Raw genomic sequence first — 24,690 nt, 5'->3', positions numbered from 1 at the left:
GGCTGGCTGAAAGCAGGTATCTGGGGTTTATTTACCTTCTATAATTGAAACTTTGTTGCTTTGAGTGGAGCTCAGAGCTGGCTGCGGCAGGCAGAAAGTTGGCTTCCTCCATCATTGGGGCAAACAAGCCTCCTGCTTGTTCCAGCTCCATGGCTGCCGGCCGCCATCTTGGTTGGGTTAATTTGCATATGGCGCTCTGATTGGCTGGTGGGCGTGGCTTAAGGTGTAGCGAAGGTACGGTCAATTTGCATGTTTGTCTTTTATTAGTGTAGATAATAATACAATCTATATTTTATAACCAGCTTTTATAATCCTTTGTCATTATGTATTTTTCTATAACATCACTTTCAGAGGCTGAATAAGCACATTTCATTTTTTAAAATAGCTATAAGATTTTTTTCCTTCTATTAAGCCAAAACTTTCCTTTTTAGAATTTATATATATTGGTTCTTTGTCTGACTTCCAGAACTACATGCAATAAAAAGGGTAATCCGGTTTTTTTTTCCAGGCCAATACTTTGAATATATGAAGACTGCTTTCAGGTCTCCCTAAGTCCTATATTTTGGTTTTAATGGGATTTGGTTTTAATGGAAAACCGGGTTTTCAGGCATATTTCATGGTTCTCAGGTCCCACTCTCCTGAAAGCTCACTTCTGGACTAAAATCAGGTTTGCCATTTTCCTCAGAATTGTATACAATATTTCAGGGAAGATTAGAAGAGAACTATCACCTCCTTTTACAGTGGAATTTCCAATTTGTTGATGTATAAGTATTATATTCACTTTTTGAAGTCTTTACTCATTGTTGATATATGGGGTCTTCCATGTCTTGTTCTCACACCACCAACCTGCTACAGTTTCTAATCATGCAATCCCCCTGAATGCATGACTTGTGTATTTTCTTTTATTAATTCAACACATTCATTGACCACTGGTATGTTTCAGGCACTAGGGATGCATCGGTGAATGAGATAGAGGTGTTCTTTGCCCCTCAACAAATTTAGCATCTGCAGTAAAGAGAGAGACAGATTGAGAAGCACATGGGAGGCCGTAGGAGGCCTAAGGCTTGGGTAAGACCTTGCTGAAGAAGTATGATTTAGGTGAAGACCTGAAGGAGGAGTGAGGTTCATTCTTGTGAGATTCAGCCCATTATCCAGCCCATGGAGATAATTCCAGATCTCAATTCAATGGTTGTTTTTTTCTTTATTATCCCTCATGAATGATAGAAATGGCATCTACATTATCATGTGAACTGTTGAGAAATGGTGAACACAACGTAACCCAGGACAGACCTTTAGGACACTTTAGACCTTCCCCCAAACCTTCCCAGATCCACCTAATTGTGTTATGTTTTAATGAACTTTTCTCTAGGAATACATTTGCAGCAGATAAAGAACATAGTTAGTATTAAATTTGCTTAACTTTTTTTTGTTGTTGTGAATCCTTGCTTAAGTCACTTATATACTTAAAGCCTCCAAAGGCTTGCTCTGGACCGAGTGTAGGCACATTTCACACCACCTCCTGACTCTCTGGAAGTGGCTCCAGATCACGAGCTCTGGCTTATGAAACAATATCTGCCATGGAGACTTCTTGGCTCTTTGGGCGGTGTTCTAGAAACTTATCTCAGCTGCTGAACAAGCATGTTAAATAAATTGTGTTTCCTCCACATACTGCAGCCTCCACTCCCAGCCTTCCTCCATTATTCTTGTCTACATTTTTATGATCCTTTTTGCCCTTTTAAATAATTGTGTGGTCACCATTCCTCCAAGTCCCACTCTGGTTCTGCAATGTTCACAGGGACCAATTCTGTTCCCAAACAGCCATGTGTTTGCTAACATCACGAATACAAACAAGTGGGAGACTCAATGAATTGTTCACTTTTCACCCTATTCTGACACTGTGGAGACATGTATTCATCTTTTCTTGTTCTCACCAGTCTTGAGCCACTACCTGGATGGAAAAAAAAAAGGTAAAGCAACATTTTCTAATAACATCATTTTCTTTTCCTGCTTTCTGGCCTCCTTGTGTCATGTTGATGTGCTTTTAAGAAAGATTGGGTGGCTTGTTTTGAGTGTCCTGGTACCAACGGCAACCCAGGGCCTGTTTTACTGTTAGTGACCATTCCAATCCCAGTGATGAGCCAGAGATAGGAGAATGAATCTCTGTCCTGGGTGTAGAGTAACTGCTGTTGAAAATTATATGGCTGATACATTTTTTTGTGGAATGATAATTCTTTTGGAAATTACTTCCAAACTTGGTTTAAATAGTCTTGCCAAGAAAGCCAGACTGTCCTTCCCCCTCATAACTCTATGACTTCATTCAGTTAAAGAAAGCATTTTTCAGGGACTCTCTCCTCTGTTTTCCTGCTATTTGATATTATCGAATATTCTTCCATGAACTTACTGGAAGACTAGACCTTTTTCCTTTCAGATTTATGTTGTAATGTCATCATTTATACAAATTCATTGCAGACCTGATTTGAGAATTTTTTTATTTTTAATTTTAGAAATAACATGTTGCTGAATTTCTGGGCAGAGAATACTTTTTTTTTTTCTGTCTGGCAGTGAGTCACGTTTTTAATACCTTGAACGGCTTGCCACTGGCTCCTTTCTCACATGTGGGTTGCACTTTGAGATGACAGTGTGTTGAACTGGATGTGATTTTAGGTTAGCTTGTTTGCAAAGAGCTTAGAGAGCACAGGCAGAGGGGTATTTTGTTGGAGGTCTCAGGTAAGGTGAAGTTGCACTTCGATATTTACTGTCACCTTTGATGACACAAAGAAAGTGTTCCTCCAAGATACCAGACATGAGGCAGACCCCCAGCAGGAGACAGGCAGACTGTCAGGCTTTCACATTTAGCAGGATTTTTTTTAATGATGCTTTGATGTCTTTCTTGGCGCTATCAAACACATAGGAATCACTCTTTGAACATTTCTGCACTTCTCTAAGCGTGTTATGTATAAAATAGCAGCCATTTTCAGGTCACATTTTCCAGCATGGAGTGCTACATTTTATTTGCATCTTTGCAATGACTGAGTTCCTCTTGCACATTATTGAATGTTTTTGACATTTGGGAAAATCTGAGCAGGGAAAATAGCTTTGGCCAGTCAAAAACGCAAGACCCATTGAACTGCTATCACATAGTATTTATTGATTCTCTAATATTAAATAAGTGTTCTGTTAAGACATTACATTAAAGTACCACAAGCATTAACAAAATTCTCAACAAAATGTATTTATTCATCCATTATCCATTCATTGTAGAACAAACACATATTTGAAAGTGTTCTGCACTGGACATGAAAGATATAAAGATGAACAAGACATTGGTTGGCCTTCAATGAGTTCACAATCCAGTGGAACATCCAGGAATGTCAGAAGGAAAATTATATTCAGCATGAAAACGATTATTCTGCAGGGAGATAGAGGGTGGTAGGGGACCATGGAGAGGGTTCATTCTATTCTGTATAAGGGGAGGAGGTAGAGGGCCAGGGAAGACTTCAAGAACCAGCTATACATACACCACCTTCAAGGAGATGCTAATGGAATTAGCAAGACAAGCACACTCCACACAAGCAACAGGCATTGCTTTGCCACAGGGTCCCATTCAGTGCTAACGATGGAATGTAGAACCTCAGTGCTATGGGACTGCAGGCGGACGGTGGTCCCTGAAGGTGGGAGTCATCTTGGAGGCCTCCACACAGGGGCTCGTGCTGAGCATGAAGGATGGTTAGTGCTTTGGTAGGCTCTTCATTTGTACACCTCAAGTGAGGTCATCCAACACAATAATACTACCTATTATAAGGGATGGAGACCACTGAATATGTTTTCTGGAGATTTATTGAGCATGATACAAAAATGATTTCTTCCTGAGTGATAAGCCCCTGGTAAGGTTAGAGAGTAAATGACTCCTCAGGTTGAAATTGAACAGATGATAATATTGAAAGTAACAGAAATGCTAACATAACAGTCACCCATTTTGAAGGGAGTGGTTCTGGGGATATATTGTAAGGAAATGCTGAGAAAAGAATCCCAGTTTCTCACTGGAAACAAGACGAGGCTTTGACCATTTTTGCAATCATTTGTATATTTTTGTTGATGGCATGAGAAGCACAGAATGAAAATTTAGGAATACTGAGATGTAACTTTCTGAGAAGGGGAAATTAAGGATCATTGATGCACTGAAGGGGCCAAAGGATGTGGGAAGGGAAAGATGGAACATATGCTCCAATATGCTCACAAACACATGAGTCTGCACTGCAGGTAACAAACAGATGAGATGCATTAAAGTCATCTGTTTCTACTACTCGTTTCAACCCACTTGCGTCATGCTGGGCCAGCTTTGAAAGGAGGCCCCTCCGAGCTTCCTCTTCTGTAATTCCCAGTAAATGGTGAAACGCTGGATGCTTACAGAGAAGTGCGAGCTCTGAAGACACAGCTAAAGAAGACAAATCCCTGACAACCAAGAGCGCATCTTGTGCAATCTGTGGAGGTAAAGCTGTTAAACAAGAAAATCCCTATGAGCAGAAAGTTTATGGTTTCACTTACAGCTGCTATCTTTCTGGGGCCATTGGCTAGAAAGACTCAGAAAGTACCTCATGGTAATGGCTTCCTCATAGTGGGCAAGAATTCTTTAGGCAGCACTCAGCTCAGATGTTCTTTTCTCTCCGAAAGTCAGGGTGGTCTGTAAAAACACTTCCATGGCTGTGAGATGGAAAAAGGAAGGTATTATGCATAAGGCGAGTGGCAGAGATCCCTCCCAAGTTGTAGAGAGGGCCCTGGAGACCGGCCATGCTTTCCATAGTTCATGCATTTGCATGAGTCCATATCTTCACAAGTACTAGTAAGACTAGAAATAGCTGCAGTTACATAAAGACAACAGATGAAAACTCTGAACTATAGTTGTATGGGTATGTTGGTTGTTTATTGTAACCCTGGATCTTTAAGCATAATATTAATAAACTAAGTATCCTATATTTCACAGCATCCATTCAGGTGCTATATTTTTCTTTAACAACAACAAAAAAACACCTAGATCCAAAATAATCCTATCTGAACTTGGTACAAAAAAGCTATCTGAACTAGGTAAGTCCAACTGATATTGGCAGAGACAATAAGCCACAGACTTCACTAAATGGTGCCCGAACTGGGCAAATTCCTCTTTGGGTGTGCCAGGTGAACGTCCGCAAGTTTGTGCTTGTTAAATAGATCCATGGAATGCTTGAGAGCTGGAACAGATACTAAGCCCAACGCCCTTCATTTTATAGGTAAGGATGCTGCAGGCCAAGGGGACTTCCTGAGGAACAGCATTTTACCCCCAGGACTTGAACCCCAGTCCTCAGCCCCCAGCTGGATGTTTCGACAAGTACACCAAACAGTCTTGGAAAAAGAAAGGGAAATCAGTGTTGGTTTCTAGTAGGAACCTCTTGTGTCATGTAAACATTTTTATCTACTTCCAAAGGAACTATATTTCTTCATTTGAGGGACATACTCTGGTTATTCAACAACTATGACAAAGAAGCCAGCAGAAAACTTAGTTCTCTTGCTTCTTTCTTACCCTCAGGCTGCCAGAGAGAAGTTATCTTTTCAGTTATTCCTCTTTTCTTTCCTTAGCATGGCTAGCAAACTATGGCTTGAAAGTGCTGACCATGAGAGTGTGGTGGAACCAGACAGTTCTGCCAACTGTGTGATGGCAGTTTATCTGTCTCATTGTCCACCTGGGTACATCTGTGGGCTGACCGATCAATTAGCTCCCAGGAGGAATCAAAGGTCCCCCTTCCTTCTTATCTTTCTAGCAGAAGCAAATCCTTCTAGAGTATATACTCTCATTATAAAACAGAGAGAGCCCAGGCGTTGAGTATCGACCTATGAACCAGGAGGTCCTGGTTTGATTCCCAGTCAGGGCATATGCCCAGGTTGTGGACTCAGTCCCCAGTAGGGGGTGTGCAGCTGGTCAATGTTTCTCTCTCATCATTGATGTTTCTATTTCTCTCTCCTTCTTTCCCTTTCTCCCTGAAATCAATTATATATATGAATGAATGAGAGAGAGAGAGAGAGAGAGAGAGAGAGAGAGAAAGTCTTCTTTATTAAGATAAAATAGATATCTCTCTCTCTCTCTCTCTCTCTCTCTTTTTACCAAGTATGAGTATTTCTAAAGACACATCAGCAACTTATAATTTGACCTGATGAAGATCAGAACACATAGGATGGGAATCCCTTACTGGGGAACAAATTTCTGAGATGAAATGCAACTTCTTCACTTAAGATCTTAAGGTCAAGTCTTGGGAATTGCAAAGTGTCAGACATCCTCAGAAAGGGGCATGAAACATGGGAGAGAAAAGTAAGGAGAGGGGTCTGGGCACTCATGGGTGATTACACTGCAACTGACCAGGTTCCCCTGAATCTACTGAGAGCTGAAATATTTGAGGAAAAACATTTCCTCCACTCCCTGCTGTCTCTACCTCCCAATACTATGCCTTAAAGAAATATTCAAATTGAGAGAAGTTCGGAGTTATGTGGGAAAAATTGACCAAGGGAAGGGAAAGGCCAGGGGATGGACATCAGGGCGATTCAGGATACAGCCTGGAAAGCAGTGGCCAGGTGATGTATGTTCTCCCCCTACAGTATCAGGAGACTCTTGAACACAGCAAGCTTCTCCCGCCACTGCCTTTACATTTGTTCCCTCAACCCTAGCGCCCTTTATGGAGAGGCCCTCTGGCTATATCACCCTTGCTCCCTCTTCTCCCATTCCTTTTTAATGGCCCTGTTCTCATTTTTCATAATATGAATTACATTCTCTGATTTCATTTCAGTCATTCAATAACTATTTATTGAGCACCTATTCTATTTCAGGCAGTGTTCTAAGCACTGAGGACACGGCAGGGAACACAACGACAAATGGCCCTTGCTTTCTGAGCTTGCATTCCATGGGGGAACAGCCAGCACTCAGCTAAGGCTTACGCTGTGCCAGGCACCATTCTCAGCTTGGAAACCATAGCTATTCATTTACCTCGACACCAAGCCTCGGATGTAGGGACCATTAATATCCCCCTTGTGCCCATGAGGAAATGGTGGCACAAGAAGATTAAGATAATTGCCCAGGTTCACACAGTCTGTTCATCATCCCTTGTTTAAGGGCAGATCCTTGGTTGTTTAGGATCTGTCTTTCCCAGTAGAATATACTAGTAAGCTCCATGAAGTTAGGCACCACTAGTGCATTCCCAGCATCTAGTATATACATGGTGCTAATAAATATTTACAAAATGAAGGAAAGAAAAAAAATCCTACTTCAAAATACCTGCAAGGAACAGTCTGGGCTATTTCTGTAAAAAGCGGTGGGTTTAAGAAAATGCTATTTCCATCCATGTGGATCATGGGATGGTAGAATCAGGCTTTGTCCTGCCTTGGACTTTGATCTTCTCCTCCCTCCATATAGAAATGTTTTCTGTTGTGTAGCCATGTTTAACTATTGTATGCTTGTTAGTTAAGATTCAAACCTGAAGTTTCAAATGTTCTTTTACTACTGCCTCCTTTCTCCCCTCTCTATTGATGCGGCTGTGTTTAGTCTCCAGGAAGCGGAGCCGAGTTCCTGAAATGAAAACCACCTCCCCTCAGCTTGGCTTTGGGCTGCATGACTCAGGAGCTGGCTCTGACTCCCCGGCAGGAGAACGCAAAAGCCAGTAGTTTGGAAGAGACTTTATTTTGGTATCTAAGTAAGAAGGAAATACCTGGTGCAGCTTGTCAGCCTTGGAGAGGGAAAATAATAATAAGAGCTGGTTTCCTGGGTGAAGGTGAGACTGTGTTAAGCACGTATTCGTATTCTGCGCACACGTGCACTTTGCTGCGCAGTGTGGGCCAGGATGTTCGCTGTGGCTCCATGGAAGCAGCTCTGTTGTTTGTGAACTCTTGTACCTTGGAGCTGCTTTGGAATGACTGATATTTATTAGGATTCCATATTAGTGAATTCATGGAATTCACACATGATCGAACATAATCAGGAAGAGGCTAAGAAAGCCCATTTGAAACTAAAAATAATTCAATCAGAAGGAAAACGAAAAGTCTCAGTAACTGATGTATTTATTGAAAGGTTTCTTTCAATAAAATGACACTTCATTTTATTGGACCGAAGGTGCTAATGATAATAAAAATCATAGGAGTGCCGCTATTATGGGCAGACACTACTAAACCTTTTGTGTGTGGTCCCCTTTTCTTCCTTACAATAACTTTTGTCATAAGTAGATTATCCCTGTTTCACAATCAGTAGGCTCACTCAGCACGTTGGTGATGAAGTTGAGATCCAAACCCAAGTCTGATTGACTTTCAAGCAAATGTTACTGTCTCATTTTAATGAGAGGTCACCGGTCACTAAAACACAGGGTAAAGATTAATTTGCACAATGTCACACAGATTCTAAACAGTAAAATTCATATTTGAGCCCCAATTTTTCTCAGTCAGAAACTTTGTTTTTTCTGATAGTTTCTCTCTTCCTCTTGTTTGGATGCATGTGGTCAGTGCTCTTTGCTCAGGGGAGGGAGGTGGCACAGGGCAGGTGCCCACACTAGCCCAGGGTTTATTCACTTCAGCTACACTGCGATGTCTCTCATTGCATCTCTGGCTCTTTGTGGAGCGATCATTACTGAGGGTGGCCTGTTACTTCATTCTTGTGGTCAGGTCTCTATAAGTCTTTATTATAGAAACATGTGGCACAGGGAGGAAAACGAGAGTTATAGGGCAAGAAGGCAATTCTCCTTCTTAGATGCTTAATGCACATTTTGGAAACTGAGGCTTGTCACACTGAATGGCCTTGGAAGAGAAGCAGGCAGATGAATCATAGTACCTGGAGGTCAAAAGATGGGATTGACTGAGCTGCAAAGGAGGATAGGAAACTGGAGGCCCAAGAAAGTACCAGACACCATCCCCACCTCATATTTATCCCCCAGAAGATGATTTCTCTGGGGGTGGCAGGTGGGCTGACATAAGAGCTGAGCCCCTGAGAGTGCAGGCTGACATGGAACCTGAGAAATTCCCTGCCTTTGAGGGACACCTTGGGCTTGGAAAGCAAGCATGTCAGTGATGACCTTCCATGAACAGAAGACCAGGGCCCTTCCCCTAACACTGTTCAATGCATAAAAGCACAGGGAAGTTTGCATAACTGGGAGGTGGGACCAAAGCCCCAGTAGAGACAGTGATTGAGTTTCTCACAACCTCAGAGAAGAGTGAACTAGAAGTACATTAAGAAAAGAAATTACTATGACATGTCTTGCACTCTAGTTCTGTGGATCAAATTTCAGATCCATTCTTGGCTAAAGAAAAGAAAATGTTGTTGTTAAGTGGACAAGTCCTCCTGGAATAAGTTCTACCGCCTAGTGTCCATGATCAAACACCCCGAGAGATGGATAACAAGTTGTGCACTGGCTCACCTTCAGTCCCATCTGCCTGGTTTCTCAGGCCATGCTTTCTATTTGCTTATCAAAGTCCATATTGACAGACTGTGCAATTTTATCTTCTCTCCTTCCTGCCTTATGAACTGGGACTGGAACTTGCTAGCACATAATGGTGGGGTCACTTATTGAATTCTTACCAAAGAAAGAGAAGAAGGTGGCACCTAATTTTGGTGAGGGAAAGAATCAGGTCCTCAAAGTGGGCCTGGTTGGATTAGTTGCAGAGACAGAGGCCCATGGCCAAGCCTGGTAAGTGTCCAGGGTCAGCAGCATGGTGGGGTGTGCCTGAGCAAAGGGCTAAATTCCTGAAGCAGGGAGGGAGACAGGCTTATTTCACCATTTATGCTGGGAGCCATGCTGCTCAGAGAGAAGGATGCAAAGAAGCTGAAAGCACGTTCCCTGAGACACTTGACCATCCTCTCCAATAGCAGGTAGAACCCAAAGAAGGCAACTAAACAGCCTTAGCTGGCTTTCCAAGATTAGTCTTGCTAGGGATCAAAACCTCACCCCAAGCATTACAACAGTGACTCTTCTCAAACCTTGACATTAAGAAAGGCACGATGAGGTAACAATCTCATGTCGCAAAAGGAATTCTTCAGTATGGTGGATTGAAAATAAATAAGAAGCAATGGCAATGAAAAGGTAAATATACCTGCTCAGTGATCCTTTGGTAAGCTACTCAAGTTTCTCACCTGCTGAACACTGATGGAAATATGAACTACACACCTCCCTCTATCCTGTTGTTTCTTCCCTATCCTCCCATTCCCTTTTTATATCATTGCTCTCTCTTTTATCAGTTTTTAGTCTCTCTGTGGATCCCCGGCCTCATTCAGAAAAATATTTTAGCCAGCTAACATGATAAACATATTGTTTGATCAACTAATGCAGGGATGAAAACATAGCTGACAACATCCGAATAGAGAGAGAAATGCAGGAAGGAGTCAGAATAAGATGAGCACCTCCCAGTCATTCCATGGAGCCCTCTGCATTCCCTAGAGGCGGTTTCATGCTGGCTCTGAGCTTTCTCATAGTCAATGCAAAGCAGAAGCAGGACCACGTTATGTGACTCAGTGTGCCCAAGATAAGAAGAAATTGGTAGCTCAGGAGGATCACATCTGGTGAGGGCACTGAGACCAGAGAGAAAATGCATTTTGGTGTTTACAACATTGAGTATGTGTTCCAGGAAAACTTTGTTAAGTTTTGAAAAGGAAACAATTATGACAGTGACTTCAAGTGGTCTCTTAACAGAGGGGACAGAATTCCTTACCATCAAGTCCCAGTCTTTCCTGGGTTCTCCTGGCATGGAGATGAATCCGAAGTAGCTCGTGTGCTTCCAAGTAGACTTACAATAGACGGTGGCTGTCTGCTAAATTCCACAAGAGCGGTGTGCTTTTCTATGGCAACTGATATGTAATTGAAATGCCAGGACTTATTTGGATATGAAGTAATCATCTTGAAAACGTTCAGGTGAAGAAAAAATGCCTAACTCTCAACATGTGACCTAATGCTCAGAGAAAGGTCCTATTAGCTTGAAGCATGTGATTCCAAGCCGAGCAGAGCCAGAGCCATCGAGTGTCTGCTGGTTTCCTAACCATTCTTAAATTAAGGCACGCAATCTGTTACATAAATCTCTATTTTCTTATTTTAGGTTCAGCCAGCATTTTGCTAGTGAATAAATCAGACATCCCAGATGTCATTTCCCTCTGACTCGATATAAATCACAACCAAAAGGCTGGCTAGGTTTGCCAAAAATCTCTTTGTATGTCAGTGATATCCAACGTTACTGTCCCAGGTTCTCACCTCCCCCAAAGGAATAAAGAGATCACTGGCCATCAATACAGCATCAAAGAATATTAAATTCTTATGTAGAGCAATGAACCCCCCCCCCATGTTTATGGTGTATAAATGGACCAGATGCATCCCTTAGTCAGTGGACATGGAGAGGTTCCACCCACCCTCCCCACCCCACTTTCTCAGACCTGAGCCTCCTGGGAAGGAATGTAGGTTTGTGCAGGGCATTTCATAGGTCAAACCTGGAGGTGGTGAACTTCACTTCTACATTCCACCCCCCTGCCCCCCAAATCAGTCTAATGGCCACTACCAACTGCAAGGGAGGTGGCAAATGTGGCTTTTTCTGACACAGTAGAAGAAATGAGTTTGTGACTATCTAGCCAACTCCATCACAGATGCCAGACTCCTTCCCTTTCCTTCCCAGAGTGTGCTGAGTTCTAGGTGCTTTGGTGAGAGATGTCCATTTTCTGCCCCTCTCTGAAGGTGTCTTAATGGTCTGGGTACCAGAAGCTGCATACTGGGAAACACAACTCAGTCATGGACAGATAGTCTAGAAAAAAATTAGGACACAATGTTTAATCATTAAGAGTTAAAAGGATATAACAAAGAATAAGACGTGGCTGACACATATATATCATCAGTATATTATTCTTAAAAGAAAAGATGCAAGATTCCCAACATATACCTTACAGATATTATGTCATAGAAGTGAAATATTTCCAAAACAAATTTACTAGTAGCCAAATATTTCCAGCAGTCACAAATAGATGGAGGAAACTATATCTAGCTTAATTCAATATTTAGCAATATTTAGAATGAATAATAAACTAGCATATTAAGTTCAAATTTCCTACTTTAAAAACAATTTTTGAAATTAGTGAAGGATGGAGTTCTACTCTCCATCTTTACCTACCATTGGTGACCAAAGGCACCTGCCTGATAGTAATTCAAATACATCAAATTAAAAATTTAAGTTTTAGAAAGAAGTTTTAAGTTCATTCATTGCTGATCCCTAGCTCAGTCACTCATGCCAAAGGTAGTGGTGGAGGGGCTGGGAGCTCATAGGAAGGAAGTTAAGAGCCATTACTTCTGTATGGGTTAAATACATGGCTTCTGTGGCTTTTTTTTAAACAGTGTTTTTATTACATAAGGCTGGAGTAATTTTTTAAATTGGGCATCTTATAGGTGTTTTTCTCCTCATAAGAATCTTACTGAGTAATTAATGCATTGGCAGAAGACTGTTAAACAGAAATAAAATTGAGAAAGGATAGCACATAAATTAGATAAGCATTAGCTTAAAGCATAGAATAAACTTTCATAAAAATTATAATTCAGTTATTCCTGAGGTATATTTAATCTTTTTTTAGTTTATTTTTAAAATATCTTCTTTATAAACATACCAATTAGGTAAAAAAAGAATTGTAATAATTTCTCATTGCTACTTTTCAAGTAGTAATTCATTTTGGTTTATTCACTTGTGAGACTGAAGACATTTTGTTGTTGAACTTTATAAAGCTTAAATAAATAAATTCTTTTTACCTGTAAGCCTAAGCTGTTGGGGTTTTAATTTTCCTTACTTCCCTTCTGGCTGCTTTATTTACCCTAGAAAAAGTCTTTCTTCAGCACTTTCTCCCTAGAAGATAAGGTTCCTTAGGGAAAATTCTTTGCTTATTAATCACTACATTCCCAGCAATTCCAACACTATCTAACATATACTGAGCCCCCAATTAATATTTGTTGAAGATTTGGATGGATATAAATGGAGGCAAGGTGTCGTTAGCATAAGAAGAAATTATTGTGCCATAATATCCTGGATGTGGGCCTGGAAATGAATTAGATAGTTTTGTAAACTATGTTGACACTGTATCAAAAGTTTACTTATTCATTCTTTTATTCATTTATTCTTTCATCAGTCTATTTTGTATATACTGTGTACAGCACTAGGCTAAGCATTGAGGACAGGGATTTATAAGATGCAGCCCCTGCTAAGAATTTAATTCACTGAAGATTAAAAAGCCTACTATAACTTAGGTGACATGATAAGCAAAATGGATTTATATGGCCAAGGGAGAGTGTAGCCATTCTTGGGGGACACTCTTTTATGAGCCACCTGGGGGCTATGACTTTTTTCTTCAAAGACATCCTGAAAAACTAGGAACTGTCACAAATTTCTGCAACTGGTTTGGCAGTTCCTTAAGGACAGAAATAATATCTTTACTTGTATATTTTATAAAGGCTGGAGACTTTCTTCTAATTGGAAATCAATATAAAATATGTTGGTTGATTGCGTTATACTGCCAACAACACACTAACCAATTGAAGACACTTTAAAGTGGTAACAGTGATTCTGGCTAGTTTTCTATGAAGAGCAGGGGTGGTGATATCTTGCTTCAGAAAGACTGGATCTATTGGGTACCCTTAGGATATTTCCAGAAGGGGATATGTTGTGGAGATCCCTATAATCCTAAAGTGAGGAATAATGGATGTCTCCATGAAACTTTTCCGCTGGGGTACATATAAATTCATTTCCCTGGACTTGGGTATACATCACCTGAGCCTAATATGCATTGTGAAACCCTCTACAAGAGAAATTACCCTATAGATGAAGGATGTGAGAAAGACATTTTCCAAACAAATTGCATTTCTAGTGTTTGCCTTGTGTTAACTGAAGAAAGTAGTGCCTCCCCTCATTTCTTTGAGGCACCACAAGAAATTGGATAGGAGTTGGAAAGTGATAGCCACATTTTATTGAACCCCACTTCCCAACAGTAAAATTCTAATGAACTTAATGTTAGACCCAGGATACACTAAGCAGCGGTTCTCAACCTGTAGGTCGCGACCATCGGAAAACACATATAGATATCAGATATTTACATTACGATTCATAACAGTAGCAAAATTACAGTTATGAAGTAGCAACGAAAATAATTTTATGGTTGGGGCTCACCACAACATGAGGAACTGTATTAAAGGGTCGCGGCATTAGGAAGGCTGAGAACCACTGCGTGACTAAAGCATGAAATAGAATACAAGAAGACCCTTGCAATAACGTGATGAGAAAAGTATTTTTAAACCGAATTAACACTGTTTGAAAAATGAGGCAAATTTGATTCTGTCAAATGTGGGGCTCTCGAGAAGCAAAATGTTGAACACACAGCACAGATGTGTGCTGACAGATATTCAGAAAGAAGGGAGAACACGCTGTGGAAAAGCTGACACAAATTGGTCATGTAAATCTTTGGAATAATCATAAATGAGTCCTGGCAAATTTTTACAAAAAATGCCTTTTCATAAAAAACTTATGATTTAGCCAGGGTGTCTCAATTTTTAAAAATTGTACTGATTAGCAAGAAAGAGAGTTAGATGAAGAGAATTCAGTTTTCCTCACACAAAAGAGAAGCAAAAAGGGGAAAATCCAGACTTAGCAAATATCTTTTCAGTGGGATCTGGAACTTGTCAGGTTTTTCACTTTAAGGTCTCTCGAGATTATACAAGATCTTGGAGGCTCAAAAATGATTCTTTATGTAGACATCCTTATCTCTAATATGAGTTATAATAGACCATAACAATTTCAGGTACCAAGTAGAAAAGGATGTCATAAGAGGGAGAAGAGTTAAACTACTATGCTTGTTAAATATGGGTGGTTTGCTGTAGGAAGGCATTAGGAACTCAGGCTCATTGTCTTCTTGCTCTGTTATCTTGGCCATGTGGCTTTCATCTTGTGGTATGGCCACATTTCAGCCAGAAGAATGGAGGGCATCCTCCTTTATTTTTTAATGGCATGTTCTGGAAATTAAGCATAACAATTTATCTCTGCTCCTATTGGCCAGCATTTAGTCACATGCCATGTATAGCTGCAAGGAAAATTGGGAAATGTAGTCTTTAGCTGAGTGGCCTGGGGTTTAGCTAAAACTCAGGGAGATGAGATAGAGAAAAGATATGGTACTAAGTAGATTCTACCACTCAATTTGAGAGGAGTGCAAGCAGAATCTCAAAACTGAGATGGTGTAGACTAAGTACAGAGGTTGGAGGCGGTGAAATTGGTAGTGGGCTTTATACAGAAGAATAAATTAAGAAGGAAAAGAGGTGAAAGGCTATACTAGAGTAGTGTCATATGTATTGAAGAAGTCAGTGTCATATAAATCAATTTTGAATGAATTGCCCCAAAGCTGTATCATGAGTAACGTACTTGAATTACACATGCTCTAATTAGAAAGGAGGGAGAAAAACAAAGCAACAATTAGGACATGGCCACTTCCATGCACCCTTTTATTTAATGAGAACGCATCCTAGAGGGAGCATGAGATAGGAGCCATGAATGTGCCCTTCCCTCAATAGCCACAGTTGTCCTGTTCTATAGGGCTTTGCAAGGATAAAGTTCAAATCCAAGGATATTGAGTGTTAAAGATTATTTCAGGAGTTTTACAGATTAACTTTGAGATTACTTTACAACTTAGCAGAAGTAGCAGAAGTTACTCCACTTTATAGGAGTTTGACAAACATAGATGAGGCAAAGAACCCTCCTGGTGGAGAGAATGGCATGAACAAATACATGGAGAAGAGTAGAATATTGGAGCACAGGGTGAACACACAGAGATAATGGGAGAAGAACCTCATGAACTGAATTTCAAGCTAAAATTTTACCCATCTGGAATCCAATCTTTCTGTACTGATCAGAATTATTCAGACTTGGGGGTCATTTCACTATCACATACCAGACATCACAAGATACAGGATTGGGAGTAGGCACCAGTGACTTCCAGCTTCCTCCCTCTCTCTGGCATGTGTCCTGCTCCACATGTTGGGCTTTCCTACTTTCTCTGTGACATAGTGAACTTGAAGGTGTTGACCATGAATTCAAATCCAGATGCTGATGTAAAGTAGTTCTGTGAATCTGGGTCCTCGGGGCTCATTTTCTCTCAGTTGGTATAGTAGCTCCTAACATTTAAGATTGCCTTGAAGATGAAGTAAGACAAGATAATGCATTTGAGAGCACTAGAGCTTGGAAAGTAGTTGGCTCTCTCATTATCCCACACCTGTTGGTGGCCATGACAAGGTATCTCACCTAGGTCTATCCCACCTTGCCAATAAAAACATATATAATTTTTTTATTCCAGAAGAGTATGACTAGCTGCCCTAAAGGCTGTGCACCTTTCTTTGACTCACTCTACTCTCCTGAAGTCCCATCTCATCTACTCGTGGCTTGCTCTCTGGCTGGAATATCACAAAGCCTTGAGCATAGATCCTAGATTAGAGTCCATTTACCCAGATGATACATCTGCATTTTAACTGAGTCTTCTGCATCTAGATCCCTATTCTAGAGAGAAAATGTGGGAATTTTGGAGGCTAAGGCAATTTGTGGAGGGAATTGAAAAGTCATAGACACCTCCTTTTGTACCCCTCAAATCACATTGTGTTAAGAATTTGCCAAATCATTCCACCCATGGGCATCACAGTGTGATAGAAAGATACATTGAAATTTATCAGTGTACAGGGAGGACCTATCTTTTAATGCTGAAAAAATTTATGGTTTGACTGTCCCCTAATCGTTTTCTTCTTTGTGCATTTTGTACTTTAAAATATTTTTTGAATATTATAAAACTTACAAAGGGGAAGAGCAGTGAAGAATTAGATACAACCACTAGGGCAGCTTGTAATTGAGCTTCAGGAGCTTATAGATTAATTATGCAGAAGACACCAAACTTATTTGCAGAAGACATGGTAAAAGTTTGAAGAAATGAAAGTTTAGGCCTGCTGACACGAGTGTATTTCTTTTGGAAAAAATATACCATAACAACTTAAATGGCAATCACCAATTTACCCTTCATTTCTGTGTTTTAATGCAGATCTGATTGCAAAGAAGTACATTGTCCACATTTCTAAAATTAGTCAGCCTAACAAACTGAAGTAATTGCAATCAGATACAGCACAGGATAAGGTCAGCAAGTTATCTGGGGGGAGGGGGTGTCTCTGTACAATTTTACAAGGCCATCCCAATATGCTACAGTTTGTCCTGTAACCTCACACTTCCTCTCTCCTTCCCTCCTTCCTACCCACCCTGCTTTTCTTCACAAAACTCCATTGTTGGATCTAAATCATAAAACAGTTAATTAAATTGACAAACACTTAAAAAAGAACAACGAGACTCTGCCTCACTGGAAACAGAGACAGCAGGAAATATATAACCTGATCTCAGAGTAGGACGTGATATACCTGTAAAGTGACAGAGAAATGGGGAGATTTGAAAATAACCTTTGAAGCTATAGGAAACACAGGTCCTCCATCAGTATGTTCATGACCAAAAATGAAAATTCTACAAAATGTTTTAGGAGGTAAGTGTTATGCAAGTGCGAATGTGCTGTATTATCAGCTCCAAGCTGCCTTTCCTTTCTTCTTCTCACTTACCCGCTAACTCATATGAAAACGTTCAGATATATTGATCTTGGTGTTGATTGGTCCCTTTGCAAGACTATAAAAATAACAACCTTTAGTAGATTTGAACACAAATATGAGTCCCTTCTGCATTTTGAGGAATTATTGTGAAAAGAGAGTGAATGAGTTGGTAGTGTCTAGAAATGATCAATATTTTAGAGAGAGGACTTAGAGAACCAGAGACCACCTGAAAAGGAGGTAGTTAGGTGGTCTGGTCCAAATTCTGTCCCTGATCTCTGTGAAGTTGGAGAACATTTTCTGGTTAAGGAAACTTAACTTCTCTATTCCCATTATTTTATTATCTTTAAACTATATAGGTTGGACTTAAAATGATTTCCAGATACACTCTAGAGAGCCCTGGGGTTCATGGAGCTGCTTAAGAACCACAGACGTCTAAAGGCCAAGATGATGGTCTGCCAAGAAGTCCTGGAAACCTTCAACCTGTTTCAGTCAGTGCACCTACATATTTACCTTACTTTTCTATGTCCCAGTCAACAGTGGTTTTGAACAACTAATTCTGTGGCAAAAATGAAAAATAAAAATTTGAAAAACTTTGAATGAAATAACCTTTGTATTGGGACCACCCCCTCTTCTCATTCTGTACATCTTTAAAGGTCCCCAAGAAGCATCACTAAGTTCTTTGGGGGCAGGAATTATAAAATTATAGATTATATGCTCTAAACTTTCAAGAAACCTGAGAGATTATTGCCCATCAGAAAACTGAATGCTGGAATGGTTGAGATTTGCTGATGTCACATAGCCAATTAGTGGGACTAAATTAGAGCTCAGCTCCCCTTAGTCTTGCTCATCTTTGAATGTCTGGTGTCACCTAGCACAGCGCTTGTGTGTTGTAGGTGTACAATGTGTACTCTTAAAACAATTCTTTGATTTTGAAAATTAAACCTGAAAAGAGACAGAGAAAATCTCTATTCCCTTGGTGATTGTGGGTCTTCCTGTGTGTGCATGTTCTCTTCAATGTTCTGGCATAATTTGAGTAGAATTGGTTTTCTTTCTTTCTTTCTTTCTTTCTTTCTTTCTTTCTTTCTTTCTTTCTTTCTTTCTTTCTCTCTTCCTTTCTTCTTGGAAAAATTCAGTGAAACCTCCTGAATCTGAAAATACTTTTGTTGGAAAAGTATTTCAACTACAAATTCAATGCCTAAGCAGTGAGCTGGGGTAATCATAGAGCTCACCTCATTTGCTTCTCTCTTTTAGGAACCATGGCTCTGTTGGCCAATGTCTAAAAAATTGTTGCTTCATATATTTTTGTTTAGTATTTTAATTGTTTAAGATGGGGTGGTGAATCCTGTCTCTATTATTACATCTGTTAGAAGAACATTTTGATGTGTTTATTCATAAAATTGTTTAATATGTTATGATAAGACCATGACTAAAGAACAGGGTTCTAATTCATATGTGCATCATATGCCTATGAAGCCCTCCCAGGAAACTGGTCTGATACGTGTTTTGTACTAACAGATTCCTTGCATTACAAGTAAGAAGAAAGGTCAGTTCTTTCCAGCTTAGGTGTGTTGGCAGATATTGGAAACCTCAAAGAGAGAAGGATTCACACATATTTACCATTAGTTCAAGTGAAATATGATGGAAAAAAATTCCTTGGATATAATTTTCTAGCTTCCAGATAGAAGACCAAATAATGGAGGCTTTCAAAGTTCATTCAGTGTCTAGGATTCTTTATGAAATTTCAAGATAAAAGTTAATTTCATGACCCTAGTAACTAGCTCTAGATTTGATCATAAAAAGTTCATATAGTTAAATAGCACCTTGTGTTTTGCGTGTATTAAGTAGTAGTATGAAACAAGCCTTTTGTGATCTTAGGAATAATCTTTAGAGGTTATATAGAGAGGACTAGTAAGAAAACATATCCAAAACATGAAAATAAGGGAAAAGGATGCCTAAGAATCTTCTCAATATAATACTGCTCCACCCACGAGTTATTTAACTATGTAGAAGTATGCAACTTTGTTTGACCATCTATATACTACTGATTAGAGCATAACCTCTGTGAAGTTACATGTTAATTTCTGCCTTTTGTTTAGTTTTGATGTAAATAATATATGTCTGGCAGAAAAGATGATTTCAAAGGTTATGGGTTTATTGTCTGTAGGTCATTTTTCAGTTTTGTCTCTAACTGAACAAACTCATCTCAACTTATCTTTTCAGGGGGACATGTAACTCCTACTCCTGCTCCTCAAATGCTCTTGGGATAAGTTGAATCATTCTGCTAGCTCTGTCATGAATTAGGTAAATTAACCTCTGACATACGCTCACTCTACGTCAGTATCAAATTTTTAACATTTTGAGAAGTATACTTAGACATGGCAGAAACATTGAAGTCATACTATTCTCTCTGTAAAATCATTACATATTTATCATGGTAACAGTAACCCATGTGTCATAGGTTGAATTGTGCCCCCCTCAATATTCATGTATTGAAATCTTAATCCCCGGTTTTTTTCAGAATGTAAATGTATTCAGAGACAGTGCCATTGCAGATGTGATTAATTAAGGTGAGGTCATTAGGGTGGGTTCTAGTCCAATATGACTAATGTCCTTATTAAAGGGGGAAATCTGGACATACAAGCGAGAGAGAGAGAGAGAGAGAGAGGAAGAGAGAGAGAGAGAGAGAGAGAGAGAAGAGAAGAGAAGAGAAGAGAAGAGAAGAGAAGAGAAGAGAAGAGAAGAGAAGAGAAGAGAAGAGAAGAGAAGAGAAGAGAAGAGAAGAGAAGAGAAGAGAAGAGAAGAGAAGAGAAGAGAAGAGAAGAGAAGAGAAAAGAAGAGAAGAGAAGAAAATGAAGGCAGAGCCTAGAGAGATGCTTCTACAAGCCCAAGAATCCAAAGATTGCCAACAAACCACTAGCAGCCAGGAGAGATTCTCTCTCTCAATCCTAGAAGGAACTAACCCTGCTGACACCTTCATCTTGGGATTCCAGCTTGCAGAACTGTGAGACAATAAATTTCAGTTGTTTCAGCCACCTAGTTGTTGGTATATTGTTTAGGCAGCCGTAGAAAACTACATACCATAGATGTCACCAATGAATTATTGTACTTTACACCTGATATTGTGGGGGTAACAGAAAGGAAAATGTTTGACTCTGTGATATAAAGGTTAAAAATGTAGTTCTTACCCCTAAATGAAAATGACATAATCTATATGGTGAGATACAATGCGGTGTTGAAACACTAACAGAATTTAAGAGTGAACTGGGTGAGGAGTGATTTACAAATTATTTAAAGAGATTGATCTAATGGCTGTCAGATTGAAAAGAGAAAATTACTTAATACATTTACCTAACAGCAGCCTTGGAAGTGATAAATCTGGTGGAAGTATTGATGAGAGCACAGAGTTGTTACAGCATTGATGTGAACATGTTCACAGGTGAGAGAAATGCGGATGAATCTTTTAAACCCAAGACAAGAACAATTTCATAGCCCTAAGGGAAGTGATGGACAAAAGAATGCAAACAAAGCATTATAGAGAGAGAAAAGGGAAACATATATATTGATTACCTATTATTTGCTTATAAATATTTTAGATTGTTTAAAAAATATACATTTTTATTGATTTCAGACAGGAAGGCAGAGGGAGAGAGATAGAAACATCAATGATGAGAGTGAATCATTGATAGGCTGCCTCCTGCATGCCCCCTGCTGGAGGTGGAGCCTGCATCCCAGGTCAGGTGCCCTGACTGGGAATTGAACCGTGACCTTCTGGTTCATAGGTTAATGCTCAACCAGTGAGGCACACCAGCTGGACTAGACTTTTAAAAACAAAACAAAAACAAAAATAGCCTATCTCATTGAATCCTCACAGCAGCCTCGTTAAATATTCATTTAGCCATTAATAAATTGAGACTCAGAGAGGTGAGGTATGTTGCTCCAGGCCACACAGTCTCAGTTGGCAAGTGGCAAAATAACATTTCAAACCTAGACTGTTCTGGCTCCAAAATGCATACTCATTTTACTGCCTTCCAGTTACTCTCATCATACGATAATGATAAGGCATAAGTATAACACAAGTGGCTTAACATTGCAGTTGCAGTAGTTATTAGTGCTGCTCATCAATGTCAGCACTCTCTAGCACAGAGAAGATTGTGCTTTCTGGCTCCTTGCGGTTTGGTAAGTCATGAATTGGTTCTGACCAATGGTTCTGGCTTGTGTCGGGAAAGCAATAAATGACATTTCCAGGCCAGAACTTTGAGTCACCAGGGAAAGATCCTTCAAAGTACCAATTTCTCTGCTCCAGCCATAATGGAAATGTATCTTGAGATGTAGACTCAATCAAAACTTAGGGTCCTGGAAAACTATGATGAACAACACTCCCCACTGAATACATCATGTGTGTGAAAAATAAATTTTTACTAGTTTAAAATTATACTGACTGATTCAAAACCATCCATTAAATTAATTTTTTATTGTAAAATGGGGGATGAAGTAAGTGAAGGTTTTTCATCTCTAAATTTTATGACTCTAAGCAGTTGTTGTTACTATAAATGTATTTTAAAACTAATTAGCAGTTTATTCTGCAATTATGAAAATAATTGTAAGTGTGTAAATGAGGTGATCACTATTTGGAATAAGATCTGATATTGTTTTTATTATTTCTAATAATCAAATGTGTGATGGTGATTATAAATCTGTCGTTTGGGTTCAGAGTGTTTGCCTTGCAGGGTTTGCCTAATACCTCATGGTGGCAGTGCGAAGGATAGACTAGCAGGAGAGTCGCTGTGTGGCACCCAACACTAATGACAGGATATTTGAAAGGGCCAGGAATTCAATGGCAAAGTTCATGAATCAGAGGGTGTCACAGTTATTCCACATTTTATTTTTGATCACCTGGCAGAGATAATAAATGCTATGGATATTCAGGATGAGAAATCTCTTTGGGCTGATCTTCCTGAAGACATTTCATTTTTTTTTAAAAAAAAGGAACTTGTGAACAGACAATTAACGAATTGGAAAGAAATAGACTAGATGGCTTGTGGGAAGTAGGGGGATGAAAAAAGTGGTAGGTAAACATGTAAAGATGGCAGAAGCAAGGAGTGCACATGTTGGCAGGAATCAGAGGAATACTGTGGCTGATGAGAGTTAAGAATTTTATTTCTAAACAGAAGATAGAACCTCAATTCTATGCAACATTCAGTATAGTCACAGTGAGATAATCCATGTAACAGTGGTCCCAGCAGGTGCAGACACAGTGTTCAGGACTATCTGAATGCTTGGTGTGAGCCTCACACTAGCAGGGGTCTCTGCATGGAGAAAAAGAAGGAGCAATCTGAACACAGTGGCAAGTGAGGAGCCTGCTGATCCAGCCTCCAGAACATGTGGCACTTAGCACGTGGGCTTGTGAAGGCTCCCACTTGGAGGAGCTCTCTGGGGCAGGAAATCCTCAGGGAAGTACCAGTTTTCAGAAAAGGCAAGGAAGTGAAATGAGTAATCATGGAGTTAAGAGAATTGACTCACTGTTGATATGGAGTTCCAGGGGTCACTAAAGAAACGTTAGGAAGAGAAGCAAGTTGTAAAAGTCTGGGTAGGCAAAGAGGTAGCTTAGAGCCATCTGCAGAGAAAATGTTGAAAGAGGAGAGATTATCGGCATCAAAGGGGCAAGGGAGGCTAGCAGGATGGGTGTAGCTGGTCACAAGTTGCCCAGGTTAGACTCAGGAGTCCCCTAGTGGATTCACTGACATGCCCTTCCCAGAAAGAGAGAGTCTCCAGGGGTTGGGTGCAATCCTACCTTTTTGGGGAAAGTCAGCTGAGGCTGGGTTAGACTGCATCTTCCAAGGACGAGCTAGCTCTCCTTAAGATTTTTCACGTTGCGCATAGATGGGGTAAGGCTCTTCACACTGTTCTGAGCAGGACTTACGATCCAGCGCCTGCTGCTCACAGCCATGGCCAAGAGCAAACATGAAGCAAGAAAGGAGTGAAAATCTTAGCTGGAAACTTCGCAAGAGACACTTCTGAGACCTTTCTGGGAATCTTCAAATACCATCATCTGGAAAAATAACTGTGGTTCTTGGGAATCAATAATGACCCAGTGCAACAGAAATAATATAGGCTTAAAAATGACCATTGTGGCTATTTTAAGTTCATTTCCTTTTTGTTATCCTAGGAAACCACTGACTTCTCAAAATTGTTAAATTGTAGCCAAAAGGCAAATACTTAGGAAAGCTGTTTTTTCCCCACTCTGTCTCCTAAAATAATCATCTCAGGAAACAAACCCACTCAGTGCTGCCTGCTGTCACTTGGGGTCTAGGCCAGTGGCTGGCAAACTGGGGCTCGCGAGCCGCATGCGGCTCTTTGGCCCCTTGAGTGTGGCTCTTCCACAAAATACCACGTGCAGGCGACTGAAACTTCGTGGCCCATGCGCAGAAGTCGGTATTTTGTAGAAGAGCCACACTCAAGGGGCCAAAGAGCAGCATGTGGCTCACGAGCCGAAGTTTGCCGACCACTGGTCTAAGCTGAGTGGAGCGGAGATGGCCCTCGTGTCAGGGTCCAATGGCAGGACATCTGCTTTTTCTTCCACTCCTGACTCAGCACCAGGGCCTGCCTGAAAGGCCTGGGTCTGCATCAAGCCTGGATTTAACACAGCGGATATACACTGAGGGCCACTCATCCAGTTTTCCCATGACCTCTAGCAGCTAAGATGCTAACCCACAGCCATATAACGCTCACCAAGTCTGAGATCAGAGAGGCCTTACTCCTCTGTTACTGCCATAGAGTTGCTTTGAGCTCACTCCTAAACTCAATTAAAATCTTTCTCTGCTCTCTTTCATATGGCCCATGATTCAATTATCCAAGTTAAGCAGCCAAAAGCAATAAAAAAACCAACAACGATGGAAATAAAGACAAGAAATGGTTTTATTTACAATGCAAATGATCTGGTTCACTCTCAAATAAGAGAACAAATCAAATTAGCTGCTCTGCAAATGGAGAGGAAGGCACGGCACAGACCCCCTGGCACTTACAGGCTGGGTTTTCCAGCAGCTCTTGGCTCTGGGGAGGGCTCCCCACA

The sequence above is a fragment of the Myotis brandtii genome, unplaced genomic scaffold, assembly GCF_000412655.1.
Source record: "Myotis brandtii unplaced genomic scaffold, ASM41265v1 scaffold123, whole genome shotgun sequence".
In the NCBI taxonomy this organism is placed as follows: Eukaryota; Metazoa; Chordata; class Mammalia; order Chiroptera; family Vespertilionidae; genus Myotis; species Myotis brandtii.
Note: the sequence above shows the minus strand (reverse complement) of the source record.